Raw genomic sequence first — 14,701 nt, 5'->3', positions numbered from 1 at the left:
GAGGAGGGGTCAAGCAGGATTTGGCCTAAATGGAATTCTTTAAAATGGAAGATTGGGAGGCCCGGCAGTGGTAGCACATGCCTTTAATCCCAGCACTTAGAAGACAGAGGCAGGCATTTTTTTCTGAGGTCATCCTGGTCCACAAAGCCAGTTCCAAGGGTTGGGGATTTAGCTTAGTGGTAGAGTGCTTGCCTAGCAAGTGCAAGGCCCCTGGGTTTGATCCTCAGCTCCACAAAAAAAAAAAAAAAAGAAAGAAAGAAAGAAAGAAAAAGAAAAGAAAAGCCAGTTCCAGTACAGCCAGGGCTACGCATAGAAACCCTGTCTCAAAACAAACAAACAAAAATAAAGTACAAGATAGATCTGATAATAATTATCTATCTGTATACAGATGTTGTCCAGTGTCCTCTCAGTCACTCATCTCTCTCTCTGTCTCTCTGTCTTTCTGTGTGTGTGTGTGTGTGTGTGTGTGTATGTGTGCAGTCACATGCTCATTACCATGCACATGTGAAGATCAGCAAATGATGTAGAGTATTGATTTTCACCTTCAACCTTGTGGCTTTTTTTAAGATTCATTTTTATTTACATTAGTGTGAATATATACCACATGTACACATGACCAGAGAGGCTGTAAGAGGGTGTCAGATCACCTGGGGATGAAGTACATGCAGACATGAGCCACCCAACATGGGTCCCCTGAGCAGCAAGCACTCTTAACAGCTGATCCATCTCTCCAGCCCCACATTCTACCTCCTTTGAGGTAGGATCTCTTGTCATCATTCAGTAGCTGGCCCATGAGCTTCCAGGGATTCTCCTGTCTCTTCCTCCCACCTTGCTGTAGGAACACCAGGACTACGGACATGCATCTTACCCAGGTCTAGCTTTGCATGGGTTCTGGGCAATTTCAAGTCAGGTCTTCATGCTTGCCTACCAAGCACTTTACCTATTGCGCCATCTCCCAAGCCCAGCAGTCCTCTTAATATGCATTGCCTGCGTCAACTCATCTCGTCTTCGGAGTCAGAGGTAGATGCTTTTAAACTTGTCCATTGTACATACCAGGACACAGAGGCTTCTGCACCATCACATAATGTGCAGTTTGTCCCTTGGTGTCCAATAGGGACACTACTCTGTATAGCACCATGCTGTGGGATATCTTTCTGTATGCTGTGAATATATCGCTCTGATTGGTTGATAAATAAAGCTGTTTTGGCCTATGGCAAGGCAGCTTAGAAGCAGGTGGGAAATGCAGAGAGAGAGACAGGAAGAAGAAAGGAGAGTGGAAGAGAAGCCAGCCACTGCCAAGAGAGAAGCAAGATGCCAGTAAAGCCACGGCCATGTGGCAAAATATAGATTAATAGAAATGGGTTAAGTTATAAGAGCTAGCTAGCAAGAAGCCTGCCATAGGCCATGCAATTGGTAATTAATATAAGCCTCTGAGTAATTATTTAATAAGCAGCTGCAGGACCATGGGCTGGGCAGGACCAGAGAAACCATTCAGGCTACAGCACCAGGGCATTGTGAGAAGGGATGGGAGGGATAAATAGGGACATTTTTATATTCTGTGTTATAAGGACACACTTGTACTCCATATTTGTTATGGCTAATCTTTTTTTAATTTTTTTCATTTTTCTTTATTAAGAAATCCTCCACTCACTCCACATGCTATCCACAGAACTCCCCTCCTCCCTCCCCCCTCCCCCAGCCCTCCTTCCCAAGTCACCCCACATCCCCACATCCCCCAAATCGAGGTCTCCCATGGGGAGTCAGCAAAGCCCAGCACACTGAGCCTAGGCAGGTCCAAGCCACTTCCCACTGCACCAAGGTTGTGCAAGGTGTCGCACCACAGGCACCAAATTCCAGAAGCCTACCCATAGACCAGGGACAGATCCCGATCCCCCTGCCTGGGTGCCCCCGAAATAGTTCAAGCCAAACAACCGTCTTCCGTGTCCAGGGGGCCCAGTCCAGTCCCATGGGGGCTCCACAGCCACCAGTCCACAGTTCATGGGCTTCCAGTATTGTGGCCAGTCATCTCTGCACATCCTCCCATCATGATCTCGATGTCCCTCGTGTTATGGCTAATCTTGATTGTCAGTGTGACTGGATCATCTAAGAGAAAAGGTCCTGGGCACATCTATAAGCAATTTCCTTCCTTCCTTTTTTTCCTTCTTTCTTTTTTCTGAGACAAAGTTTCTTTGTGTAGCTCTGGCTGTCCTGTAACTCCCTCTGTAGATCAGGCTGCTCTCAAACTCAGAGATCTACCTGTCTCTGCCTCCTGAGTGCTGGGATGAATGGTGTGTGCCACCACCACCACTGACTCTAAGAGATTTTCTAGACCAGGTATTTGAAGTAGAAAGATCCACCTTGAGTGTGGGTGATACCAAGCCTGATGACCTGTTTGCGGGGGGGGGGGGGGGGGGGGGGGGGGGGGGGGGGGGGGGGGGGGGGGGGTACTCATACAGTAAAAGGAGAGAACTGACTCCCCCAAGTTGTCTTCTGACCCCCATATGTGTACTGTGGCGTGTGTATGCCCTCCCATAAATAAGTAAATGATACCTTGTAGCTAGAGTTTTCCTGCCTGGCCCACAGTCAGGACAAATCTTTGTCACCGCCAGTTCCACAGCTGCTCAGACCCAACCAAGTAAACACAGAGACTTATATTGGTTACAAACTGTATGGCCGTGGCAGGCTTCTTGCTAACTGTTCTTACAGCTTAAATTAATCCATTTCTATAAATCTATACCTTGCCACGTGGCTCGTGGCTTACCGGCATCTTCACATGCCGTTTGTCATCATGGCGGCTGGCAGTGTCTCCCTCTCAGTCTTCCACTTCCCAGCTTTATTCTCCTCCTTGTCCAGCCTAAACTTCCTGCCTAGCCACTGGCCAATCAGTGATTTATTTATTGACCAATCAGCAACACATTTAACATACAGACCATCCCACAGCAGAAATCAGTTTAGGAATCCTTTTCTCACCTGAGTATAGTGTAACACACCTGTAATCCCGGCACTTTAGGAGCCCGAGACAAGATGATCTCTAGTTCAAGGATTGTTTGAGCTATGTAGATGGAGAGAGCCCATCTCAAAAAAGAATATGCGTGGGCTGGTGAAATGGCCAGGTAGATAAAAGTGTTTGCTGCCAAGCCTGACCACCTGGAATTGCCCCCTGGTACCCACATGGTGGAAGGACAGTACTGGCTTCTACAAGTTGTCCTTTGACATCCACATGTGAATCACACACACACACACACACACACACACACACACACACACACACACAAATAAATATATGTAATTAAAATACTTAAGAGTGAAAAAAAAATACTTAAGAGCACACACAAAAGAGAAATTTGAGAGAGAGGGGATATTCTTTCCTTAGTAAAGACTTCCCTGACACTACTTTACTTACTAGAAAAAAATTGTTTGTTTGTGTTTTTATTTTCTTATTATTTTTAGTTCTTTATATATTCTTTGTTTTATTTTTTTAAAAAATTTACTCGTTTTAAGCCGGGCGGTGGTGGGCGCACGCCTTTAATCCCAGCACTCGGGAGGCAGAGCCAGGCGGATCTCTGTGAGTTCGAGGCCAGCCTGGTCTCCAAAGCGAGTTCCAGGAAAGGCGCAAAGCTACACAGAGAAACCCTGTCCTCGAAAAAAAAAAAAAAAAAATTTACTCGTTTTGCATACCAACCACAGATCCCTCTCTCATCCCTTCTCCCACTCCTCCCCAGCTTCCCCCTGACCCACCTCCCATCCCCTCCTCCAAAAGAGTAATTGTGTTTTTATTTTGAGACAAGGACTCATATAGCTCAGGCGAGCCTCAAACTCTATATATAGGGAGGTTGATCTTGAACTCCTGATCTGCCTTCCTCCACCTCCAAAATGCCAAAATTACAAGCATGCACCACCTGACTTCCTCTACCAACTTTCACATCTCCTACGACTGCATTGAACTCATAAGTGTTGTCCCCTGTCTTTTTAATGCCTTCCCGTACTATTCTTCACAACAGCCAAAACCAAGGGCAACACTCAGCTTTTATATGGTCATTGATTCTCTGCTGAAATGAAACACACTCTGGTTGGAGTAAGAAATCTGGGACTGGGGGTGTAGCTCAGTGTGAGAGCATTTGTGTGAGCCCTGGCATGTGTGAGGTCCTTGGTTCAATTCCCACACTGGAAAACAGAAAGAAAACGAAAGAAATCTCTCACATTGTCTTGAGCCTTTTAATTTTTTCTGCATCATAAGTATGGGAGGAAAAACAACATGGTGTGCTAATGAATGCCTTCTGATCTGACAGAATTGTTTTTACCAGACTTTCTGGTGCTTGGGAATTCAGAGATGTCAATTATAACATTGTTACCAGGGCAACAGAGGATCAAGGGAGATCAGCATCACTAATGCCTTAGGACACCTGCAAGGTTATTTTGTGCAAATTGTACTTTAAATGACAGATTCATAGGACTGGAGAAGGTAATGCATTGACAACCATAATTAACATCTATAACTCTGCACACTGCGTGGGACTACAAGGCACATTTATAGTCTTTTGATATTTCCAGTTTATCATTTTATCCAATTGGACTCTTGAGCTTGTTTCGTGGTGTGAGATTCTATCTCTTTATTCACAGCCTCCCCTCCTCTCTCTTCCCTGCCCTCATCCTCTGCTCCCCTCTCCTCTTCTTTCATCCTCCCTTCCCATAGTTGTAAAATAAAGGGAGGGAAAGATAACTTAGAGAAGGTAGAGGCCTTTGGTGCAAAGTCTGATGACCTGAGTTCAAGCCCCCTGGCCCATTTGGTAGAAGGAGAAAGTCAGCTCCCAAGAGTTGCCCCCTGACCACAACACATGCACTGTGGCACAGGCACAGACACACACACACACACACACACACACACACACACACACATACACACACACACACACACACACACACACACACACACACACACACACACACACAAAAACACATAATTTTTTAAAAATTCCAAGCAGCAAGTTCTTCTTAATCTCTTTCTTATACTTCTTTATTTTGTTATTAGTATCATACTGTGTAGTATGTATATAAGTGTGTGTGTGTGTGTGTGTGTGTGTGTGTGTGTGTGTGTGTGTGTGTGTGTGTAGAAGTCAGAGGACAATTTACAGGAGCTGGTTCTGTCTTTCTACCATACGGTTCCTGAGAATCGAGCTCACGTAATCAGACTTGGAAGCAAGAACCTTTACCAATGAGCCATCTCACTGGCCCATGTTCCTTGAACTACTTATAGCTAGATACAAAGACTTGAAAAAAGAATTTGTTTTCAGACACAGCCTCACTGTGTACCCCAGGCAGGCCTTGAGATCTTCCTGACTTCTGTTGTAAGATATTTGATTACACTGTGTAAACATGACACTCTGACTGGCTTAATAAAAATCTGAATGGCCAATAGCTAGGCAGAATTTTTGAGGCAGAGGGGATGCTGGGAAGAAAAAGAGGGGGGGCATCATGAGATGTGAGGAGATATGGAGGAAGCAGGAAAGCAGGATGTTCAGTATGTAGATAAGGTAAATGAGCCTCAGGGTACGCACAGATTAAGTGAAAGGGGTTAATTTAAGTTATGAGAGCTGGTTAGCAACAAGCCTAAGCTGTTGGCCAAGTTTTCATAATTAATATTAAGTCTCCATGTCATGATTTGGGAGCAGGCTGGCAGGACAGAGAAAGATTTGCAAAAAACTCCACCTCCCAAGAGATAGAAGATTACAGACATATGCTGCCACACCGGGCATAGAGACTTGAACTTTTTGGAAACCAGGGCCTTATGAGTGCTGAACAAGTGCTCTTCTATTGCTGAACTACACCCCTAGCCCCTCAGTAGTGGATTCTAGGCAAGTGCTTTGCTGCTGACCCACAACCTCCAGCCCCAAATGACCCTTTTAGACCTAAACAGGGCATTATGTAGCTCTAGAGAACAAACTGAAGAGTAAATGAGAGCTGTCAGCTTCCTGTTAATCCTGCCTCACAAAAATACACCATTAAAATGGGAGCCAGAGGCCGAGAGGCAAAAAGATGTCTGTGAATTTGAGGCCAGCCTGGTCTACATCATGAGTTCCATGGCAGCCAGAACTCCAGAGCTACATAATAGAGTCAAAACACACACACACACACACACACACACACACACACACACAAAGATGTCTGCAGCCACTTTGTAGACCTCATTGCCAAGGTGCTAAGTCTAGATGGCAAACAAACATTTCTGTATTCTTGCAGCTCCAATCTGCAATACATCAGCAACAAGAAGTGAGGGATGGCCTTATGCCAGCCTTGTGAGTGAGAGCTGGGGCAAGGAAAACTGTTTCTCTAACCACGGTGAATCTGACCCCAAGTGTGCAGCATTTCCCTTCCAGATAAGTGGAGTCTGTGGTTCACTGAAGGAGTGTCCAAAAATAGACTCAGTTCTGACACTAACTCCCCAGACTTCGTACAGGCCCAGGTTGAGGACTCTGTCCCCCTAGCCTGGGCCCACATCAGGTGTCAGTTGCAAGTGGTGGGTCTCCCTGTTACCCACACTTCTTCCTGACTTGGCTACAGATCCCACAACCCCTTGTCATCCTAACTGCCATAAGGGCTCAAGGACCTCGGAAAACAGTCTCCTTACTACTTCAGTTTAGTATGAAAAATAAGCCCTGGAGTTCTGCAAGAATGGCAGGGGAGTAAGAGAAGGTGGGGTGGGAAGGAGGGTAGAGGAAACAATGACTAAAATACATTATATATAATATGACATTGTCAGAGTCTAAACTAAGTAAATAAACAAGGATAAGGTGACTCTGGTGGTCCCTGCCTGTAAATCCCAGCTACACCGGAGGCCAAGGCAGAAGGACAGCAAATTCAAGGTCTACCTAGGCGACAAAGTGAGTTCAATGCCAGCCTGGAAAATTCAGGGAGACCCTGTTTCGAAATACAAGAAGTTTAAAAGGGCTGGGGGTGTAATTCTGAAGTAGAGTGTTTGCCTAGCATTTATGGATAAGATCCTGGGTTCTGAGGCTGGTGAGATGGAGTGTGCCTGGACCCACACTGTAGAAGGAAAGACCAGCTTTCACATATGAGAGAGAGAGAGAGAGAGAGAGAGAGAGAGAGAGAGAGAGAACAGAGTTCAGTTCCCAGCACACATTTGGGTGGCTCACAACTGCCTGTAACTCCAGCTCCAGGAGAATCCAATGCTTCTGGCTTCCTGAGGCACCTGTATTCACATGTACATATTCATACCCATAATCCTTCATCCCTATACACACATCACAATGCACAAATCAATTACAATCTTTTTTTTCAAGACAGGGTTTCTCTGTGTAGCCCTGACTATCCTGGAACTCGCTCTGTAGACCAAGCTGGCCTTGAACTCACAGAGATCCGACTGCCTCTGCTTCATGAGTGCTGGGATTAAAGGCGTGCGCCACCACCGCCTGGCTGTCTGTTTTGTTTTTAAGACAGAGTCTCAAATAGTTCAGGCTGACTTTGAATTTTATATATAGTTAGGGATTACCTGAACTTCTGGTCCTCCTGCTTCTATCTCCCATATGCTGGGATGACAGGCGTGTGCTACCACAACCAGTTTTATGAGGTGCTAGGGAGGGCTTTCATCATGCTGGGCAGGCACTTTATTAACTGAGCTATAGGCCTAGCTCCATCCTGGAATAAATGAGACTCTGTCTTAAAAAAAAAAAATAAGGAAGATATTTGCTCCCTCTATCTCCTCCCCTTCTCTACCCTTCCTACAGCAAGAAGGTAGTGTGGATCTACAGTCCACAAATAGCCCTCACCAGAACCCCATGATGCTGGGCAGATACCCAGATCTTGGATCACTAGTCTGTGGCCGACTGGGACAGAGGCACAAAAATGGTAGTGTTGATTAACTGCTGAAATTCTTTCCCACCCTTTCCCAACAACAAGCCAAAATACGATTTCACCAAAGTTGACTTGGGAAACAATGGAGTGCTTAGGCTGGCTCACAAAGCGCAGGTGAGGGGGTGCAGGCAGGAACATGGATGACCCCAAAGCAGCGGCATTGGGAAGTCTGCACCCAGCATGGATGATGGCTCCTCCATGGCGGCCTAGACGGAGCAACCCCTCAGTTAGCTTCCTCCATTCTATCTAACCCCTCCATGAGACACCCACTCCAGCCCACCACTTGCAGTCATGGCAGAATTGTATACAAAATGCCCGGGAGGAGCAAATGAATATTCCAGGGAGAGTCCAGTGACCCCTCGCCTTCCATGAGGGAACGTCAAGCATCCACGGGCCTGATTGTGATTGACACAAGTAAACACAGGTAACACAATGACGATTTTGATTGTTCTCCTCAGAGGACATAGGTCTACAACACTGGTTGCTGAGACCACCAGCGGGACCCTTAGCATTCAGACACACAGGGCTGATGGACCTACCGCTGTTTCCAGCGCTGCCTGTCACTGTACCCAGAGCATGGGACAGCTGGTGTGGAAGGTTTTCAATTACATGCTCTATTGTGAGAATGGTATCACCACATGTATCACTCATCGTCTGGAACAGACAACAACAGCTACCAACTACGGTCCTAATCATGTGCGCGTATGTGATGGTCTAGATTCTGGTGTTGTTCAGAAATCAGCCACAGGGTGGCAGTAGCATGTTAACTGTTTAACTTGGATGCCGTTTTTGACAGGTTTGTGCAGAAGCCCTTTTCTGCTACTAGAAACAAGCAGGTGAGTGAGGAACCAATCAGAGGAATTAATCTAATCTGTGTCAAAGGGTTCTTTCCTGTTATCACTAGGGTCAGCCAGGACACTTCAGCCAAGAGTTGACTGATGTCCTAAAACTGACCTCTGGTCTCCTCTATGTGAGCACTAAGGCATGCATATAAACACATGTGCACGTAGACAACATGCGCGTGTGCACACACACACACACACACACACATACATACAAAATAAATAAGTAAATACATAAATAAATGTACAACAGAGAGAGGGCCAGTAACATAGCTAAATGGGTAAAGGTGCTTATCCTGAAAACCCGGCAGCCTGAGTCTGCTCCTAGAACCCATGTAAAGAAAGGAGAGAACTGGTTCCATAAAGTTGTCCTCTGACTTCCGTATGTGATCTGCAGTGTGCACGTGTGTGTGCACACACATAGACACGCATATTGAAAATAAATAATAAAAACACGACCTATAAAAAAGTTTTTAAAAAGAAAATAAATAATAAATATTCTTTAAATTTTTTTAAAAATTAAGTCAAAGGTATATCACAGAATAGTGGAGGACCTGAGGAACATCAGGCTATAAGCCTCCTCTAGACCAATCTGCAAAGTAGGGGACCCCTGGAAGTGACAACGTCCTCTAACTTTTGGAGAGAAGGCTCCATCCAAAGAGTTCACAGTCATATCAAGCCTACACAAGAGGGCAAATGTCCCTGATTTTGTTCCTAGACCATAAGGAGCCCAGTGGGGAGGGCCAGAGGTTTCCTTCCCTTTGAGGCCCTCAAGCCATACAGACCACTGTATTCTCTGTCTTTGTGGATGATCCCTGAATGACCTAGAGCAGTGGTCCTCAACCTTCCTAATACTGGGATCCTTTAATACAGTTCCTCACGTTGTGGTGACGCCCAACCGTAAAATTATTTTGTGCTGCTACTTCATAGCTATAATTCTGCTGCTGTTATGAATTGTAATGTAAATATCTGACACGCAGATATTTTTGGGCAACCCCTGTGAAAGGGTCATTCAACTCCCCAGGGGGTCAAGACCCATAGGTTGAGAACCTCTGCCTTAGATGGCCTAAGACCCAGTCATTTATCTTGCTAAGTCATTAAACCTGGTGAGATGGGTCTCACCCCTTGTCTCACATCACTTACCCAGCCTCACAGCTGTGGCTGTCATCCAGGGTCAGAGTACGATATCTTACATGCTCCACCAGGTCCCAGAAGCTCTGAACAGAAAGACCATCCCCTGGGTCTCAGATAAAAGAATCAACAAATATCAGACTCTTAAAGAGTCCCCAAACCTTCCTATAAAGCTAAGCCAGACTTTAAGTTCTGCTGACTATTCTATGCCAATTTCCCACTAACTGAAACATTCCCGGGGGGGGGGGGGGGGGCTAGGGTGGGTGAACCAAAGATCACATGTCTGGGAATGTGAACACTTGGAAGATTCTAGAAGCCTCCTCCCCAACTTCATAGAAAGTAAAAAATTTCTGGGGAGGAGTCTCTAACCCTGACCTGAGGTGATGCCTATCAGCTGTGCAGAGTCCTTACCACACTGAGGTGGATGCTTCCGAGAAGCAGCTACTTCTGAATCATCCCTGATCCTTTGTCAGGAACCCTTCATCCATACCCTCATTAGCAACGTCAAATAAAAATTTATTGGTTCACCACGTTGGACTCTAGTGCAATGATAATTTTGATCTGTCACTCCCCCTCCCACGTGTGTGTGTGTGTGTGTGTGTGTGTGTGTGTGTGTGTGTGTGTGTGTTGTGCATCTCGCCAGGAAAAGTCAGTCACACAACAGTACTTTACTGTCAAATCTAACCCCAAGACCCTTCTAAAACATTCTGTATAGAAACCACTGACCTTGCCTGAGGTACTAAACCAGATTTTAAACAAGATTCCTGCTTGTCCAGCCTGAAGCTGCCCGATTCCCAGATGGTACAGTTTTATGGGGGCAGGATATGAGCTTTCATAGAAAGTGACAGTGAGTTTCACAAAGGTCAAAGGATCTGAGGCCCGTTATGGACAATCCCATATCAGCTCAAAAAAACAGAATGAATTGCTTTCACTATGGCTCTCCAGCTGGAGACAGGTTGGTATTTCTCATCTACACTGTTTTTAACTTATGCTTTCCCATACCCATACTTCTATCTGAAGCGAAAGAAGTCTGTTGAAGCGCACAGCCCAGGACAGGTATGGTGGCGCACACCTTTAATCGCAGCGCACGGAAGCACTCGGATCTCTGTGAGCGCAAGGTCTACCTGGTCTACATAGTTCATGAACAGCCAAGATTACAGAGAGAGAGAGAGACCCTGTCTTAAAAGCAAAAACAAAAAACACCTCCCAGCCCATAACACCTTGACTAAACCCTCCAGTTCTTTCCTAAGAGTTGCCATGGTCACGGTGTCTCTTCACAACAGCAGAACGATGACTAAGACAGGTACTTACCGCCAACACCGACAGCATGGCTTCCATCCCTGGGACCTGCTTGGCCGAGAGAACCAACTCCCCAAAGTTGTCCTCTGCCCTAAGTGCATGCATGCTAAGGTGTGATAGTGAAGAACGGAATCTACCACTAGATGGAGACAAGCCATCATCTCTTCCCTTAAGACTTCTCTAATGGAGCGGGTCAGTCACCCCGCCAAGGGTCCAGCATGAGGAAGGCGAATCCACCTTAAACCATGCTAAAGGAACAGGAGTAGTAATTATCCCTGTAACGCGATACTTTGTTTTCCCAGAATTCCTGCTCTGACGCAGTCCCTACAAGCTATTGTATGGTTCCGCTGGGTCTGCCCACCTTTTGGAATCCTGACTTTTTGTACTCCGTCATTTTCTTTTGAATACTGACCAGAACCTGAGCATGCTTTCTTTCCCTTGGTACTTTGGGCTTCCTTGCTTTGCTCCACTCCCCATCCTGTGGCTGACCTCCACGCTGACTTAATTCAAGCAGCGTGGGCATTGTTTGTCCTCTCTTTTCGATTGTCCTCCTCTGAGCAGCTGCTGGGATTTACAGCTTGCCTGTCCTGGGGGTTTTTCTTTTGAATTCTAATAGGTTTTTCCTTTGAGCTGGAGTTACAGGCAGTTGAAAGGTACCTGGTGTGGGTGCCAAGAACTGAATTCGGGTCCTGTGTAAGAGCAGTTTGTGAGCTGCTGAGCCATCTCTCCAGTCTTGTGAGTGGCATTTTACATGAGACAGACTATGTCAGTGTGCATGCATGTAGAAGTAAACTTTAGATCATGAAACTTGAACACACTCGCCATATACATATATGTGTGTGTATATGTGCGTATATGTGTGTAATCTGGCTTTCCACACTATATATTATGTATAATGATTTGTTTTTAAGGTTTGCTTTTATTATTTTCAATTATGTATATGCATAGATACCTGTTGAGACAAGAGCATTGATCCCCTGGAGCTGGAGTTACAGGTGATATGAGGTACTTAACATGGATTATACTGGGAACCAAACTTGAATCCTCTGCAAATGTGGTATCAGTAATTAACCCTAAAGCCACCCCTCCAGCCCCCAGATGCAGAAAATTTGTATATAGGGTTGTGATGTAAACTTTGTCCTTACTCTGTCCCTGTCCCAAAATAAATATTAAAATATTTTTTAAAAAGAAAGAAAAGGCTAGGCAGTGGTGGCACACATCTTTAATCCCAGCACTTGGGAAGCAGAGGCAGGCGGATCTCTGTGAGTTTGAGGCCAGCCTGGTCTGGTCTACAGAGCTAGTTCTAGGACAGCCAAGGCTACCAAAGAAACCCTATCTCAAAAAATAAAAAAAAAAAAAAAAAGAAAAACATAAATAAAGGAAGAAAGGAGAAGGGGACATGAGGAAATTATTGTTTCTGTCTTTTTTCCATGTGTTGGAAACCCTGTCTCAAAAAAAACAAAACAAACAAACAAACAAAAACCACAAATCTGAATCTTCATCTCCATGACGTGGAAAGAGAAGGGGTGGAAGTTGAGACTCATAATGCAGGAGAAGGTACGTGCTCCACTAGAATTGGAGCAGAATTAGTAGGCATGTTGGGTGGCAGGAATTGCTTCCAGACTTGTGTGTATAATAATGACGAAACATTGTTTAGTCAGATAGAAAAGAAAAGTTAAATTAATAAAGTCAGGAGATACTGGAAGGCAGCCACGCTCTGGTAGGTAAGAGACATAGCAAGTTGAGAACAGGCTGCAAGAATGGTTACAACTTGGGGGCAGCCAAGAGCCGAGTGGGAAGCAGACCAAGAGAGACGGTTTCCAGGTCAAAGTTCTACTATGCGAGCTCTATTTACCGTTGCCCTGGCAGTGGATCCCCATTGAAGGTAATGAAGGATCTAGAGGAGCCTCTTACAAATGTAGTTGTAATTCAGGGGCTCTGCTTAGTCTGTGTTTGGTCTACTTTGGGGTAAGGTCAGAGGAGGAGTTAAAAAGGATTTGGTTGGGGCTAAAGAGATGGCTCAGCGGTTAAGAGCACTGGCTGCTCTTCCAGAGGTCCTGAGTTCAATTCCCGCAATCACAAGGTGGCTCAGAACCACCTGTAATGAGATCTGGTGCCCTTTTCTGGCCTGCAGGCATACATGCGGACAGAATCCTGTATACATAATAAATAAATCTTTAAAGAAAAAAAAGGTTTGGTTGGCAAACAAGGGAGATGTCGTGAAGGAAATGATAGAGCTTCTGCTTCCTGTCCTCCACCATATTGTTCTACTTCATTACCAGCCCAGAAACATGGAGCCAAGTGCATGGACTGAATCCTCTTAAACCCGAGGCAGAGATAAACAGTTCTTGCTTTGTTTCTGTCAGGTGTGTGGTCGCAGTGATACAAAAGTAACACATGCATCATCGCTTCTGGAGATTCTCGTTGTCCAGACAGCATCAGGTTAGGATCAACCAACATAGCCTCTTATCTCCTAATCCAGTGTAAAGGTAGTATGTGCATAATTAAAACATAAAACCTTATTGTACAACTCTCATGTGGTGCGGGAAAGATGCTCCCCCTAACCCCAGCCCATCAATATCTGAGGCAGACGGAAGAGCTGGCCTGATGTCATAAGAGCCAAAGAGCTGTCCCTGCCCTTCATCATCTGCAGCCCTCAGGAGATTGGCCCTTACACCTCACCTGGACAGCACTACTGTGTTGCTACTGAGCTGGCCCTGAAGGTGTAGGTGTGGGAGAACCGCCGTGAGGATGTGAAAGCCAGAGAAATGCCCCTTGCTTATCTCTGCAAGAGGGGAACTGGCCAGGGCAGTGCTGGAGAGCTCACCCTGGCGGTGAAGACAGGAGAGAGCTGGTGGGGCTGACAAACCCTGCAACTAACCAGGCCCAGACCTAGGGTTATCTGTTGGCTCACCCCCACATCCACGCCATCTGTGATCTGCTGGAGCATGGGGTCGGGGTTGGTCTTGTGGACCCAGGGCTACAGGATCTCCAGGACACAGGCAGCAACAGAATGTCCAGGAAGAGTCTCAGTGAGGGCCCAGAGTCTACGGTGTAGCAGAGACCAGGGGCCTCAAACCAGATCAAAGATTCTTTGCAATGAACGCCTGCATGTAAAAATATATGTATGGATAAAGGGGTCTACTGCATGGGGAAAAAAAAAAACAACCTTATTTTAAATTCCAATACAGTAAACACTCTTCAAAAAGAGTTTTCCAGCTGGGTAAGGTGGCTCATACCTGTTATCTTAGCACTCAAGAGGCTGAGGCAGGGTCATTTCTGCAAGTTCAGGCTATTTTTAGTTATAGAATGAGACTGTTTCTAAAATGCCAAAACTTAATTCTTGATTTTTATTTAACTTTGCCAGGGGCCTGGGGTTGTACCTTAGGGGTAAAGTACTTGCTAAGCATGTACAAGGGCATGGGTTCAGTGCCCTGTGCTAAAAAGCAAAAAACCAAAACATGGGAAGAAAAACGAGGATTTTAATCCTTCAAATTTGGGGGCCTGGAGAGATGGCTTAGCAGTTAATAGTACTGGCTTCTCTTCTAGAGGACCTTGGT

This window comes from Peromyscus californicus, unplaced genomic scaffold (genome assembly GCF_007827085.1).
Source record: "Peromyscus californicus insignis strain IS unplaced genomic scaffold, ASM782708v3 Scaffold_4__1_contigs__length_199733344, whole genome shotgun sequence".
NCBI classification, from domain to species: Eukaryota; Metazoa; Chordata; class Mammalia; order Rodentia; family Cricetidae; genus Peromyscus; species Peromyscus californicus.
This window is presented reverse-complemented; position numbering follows the sequence as displayed.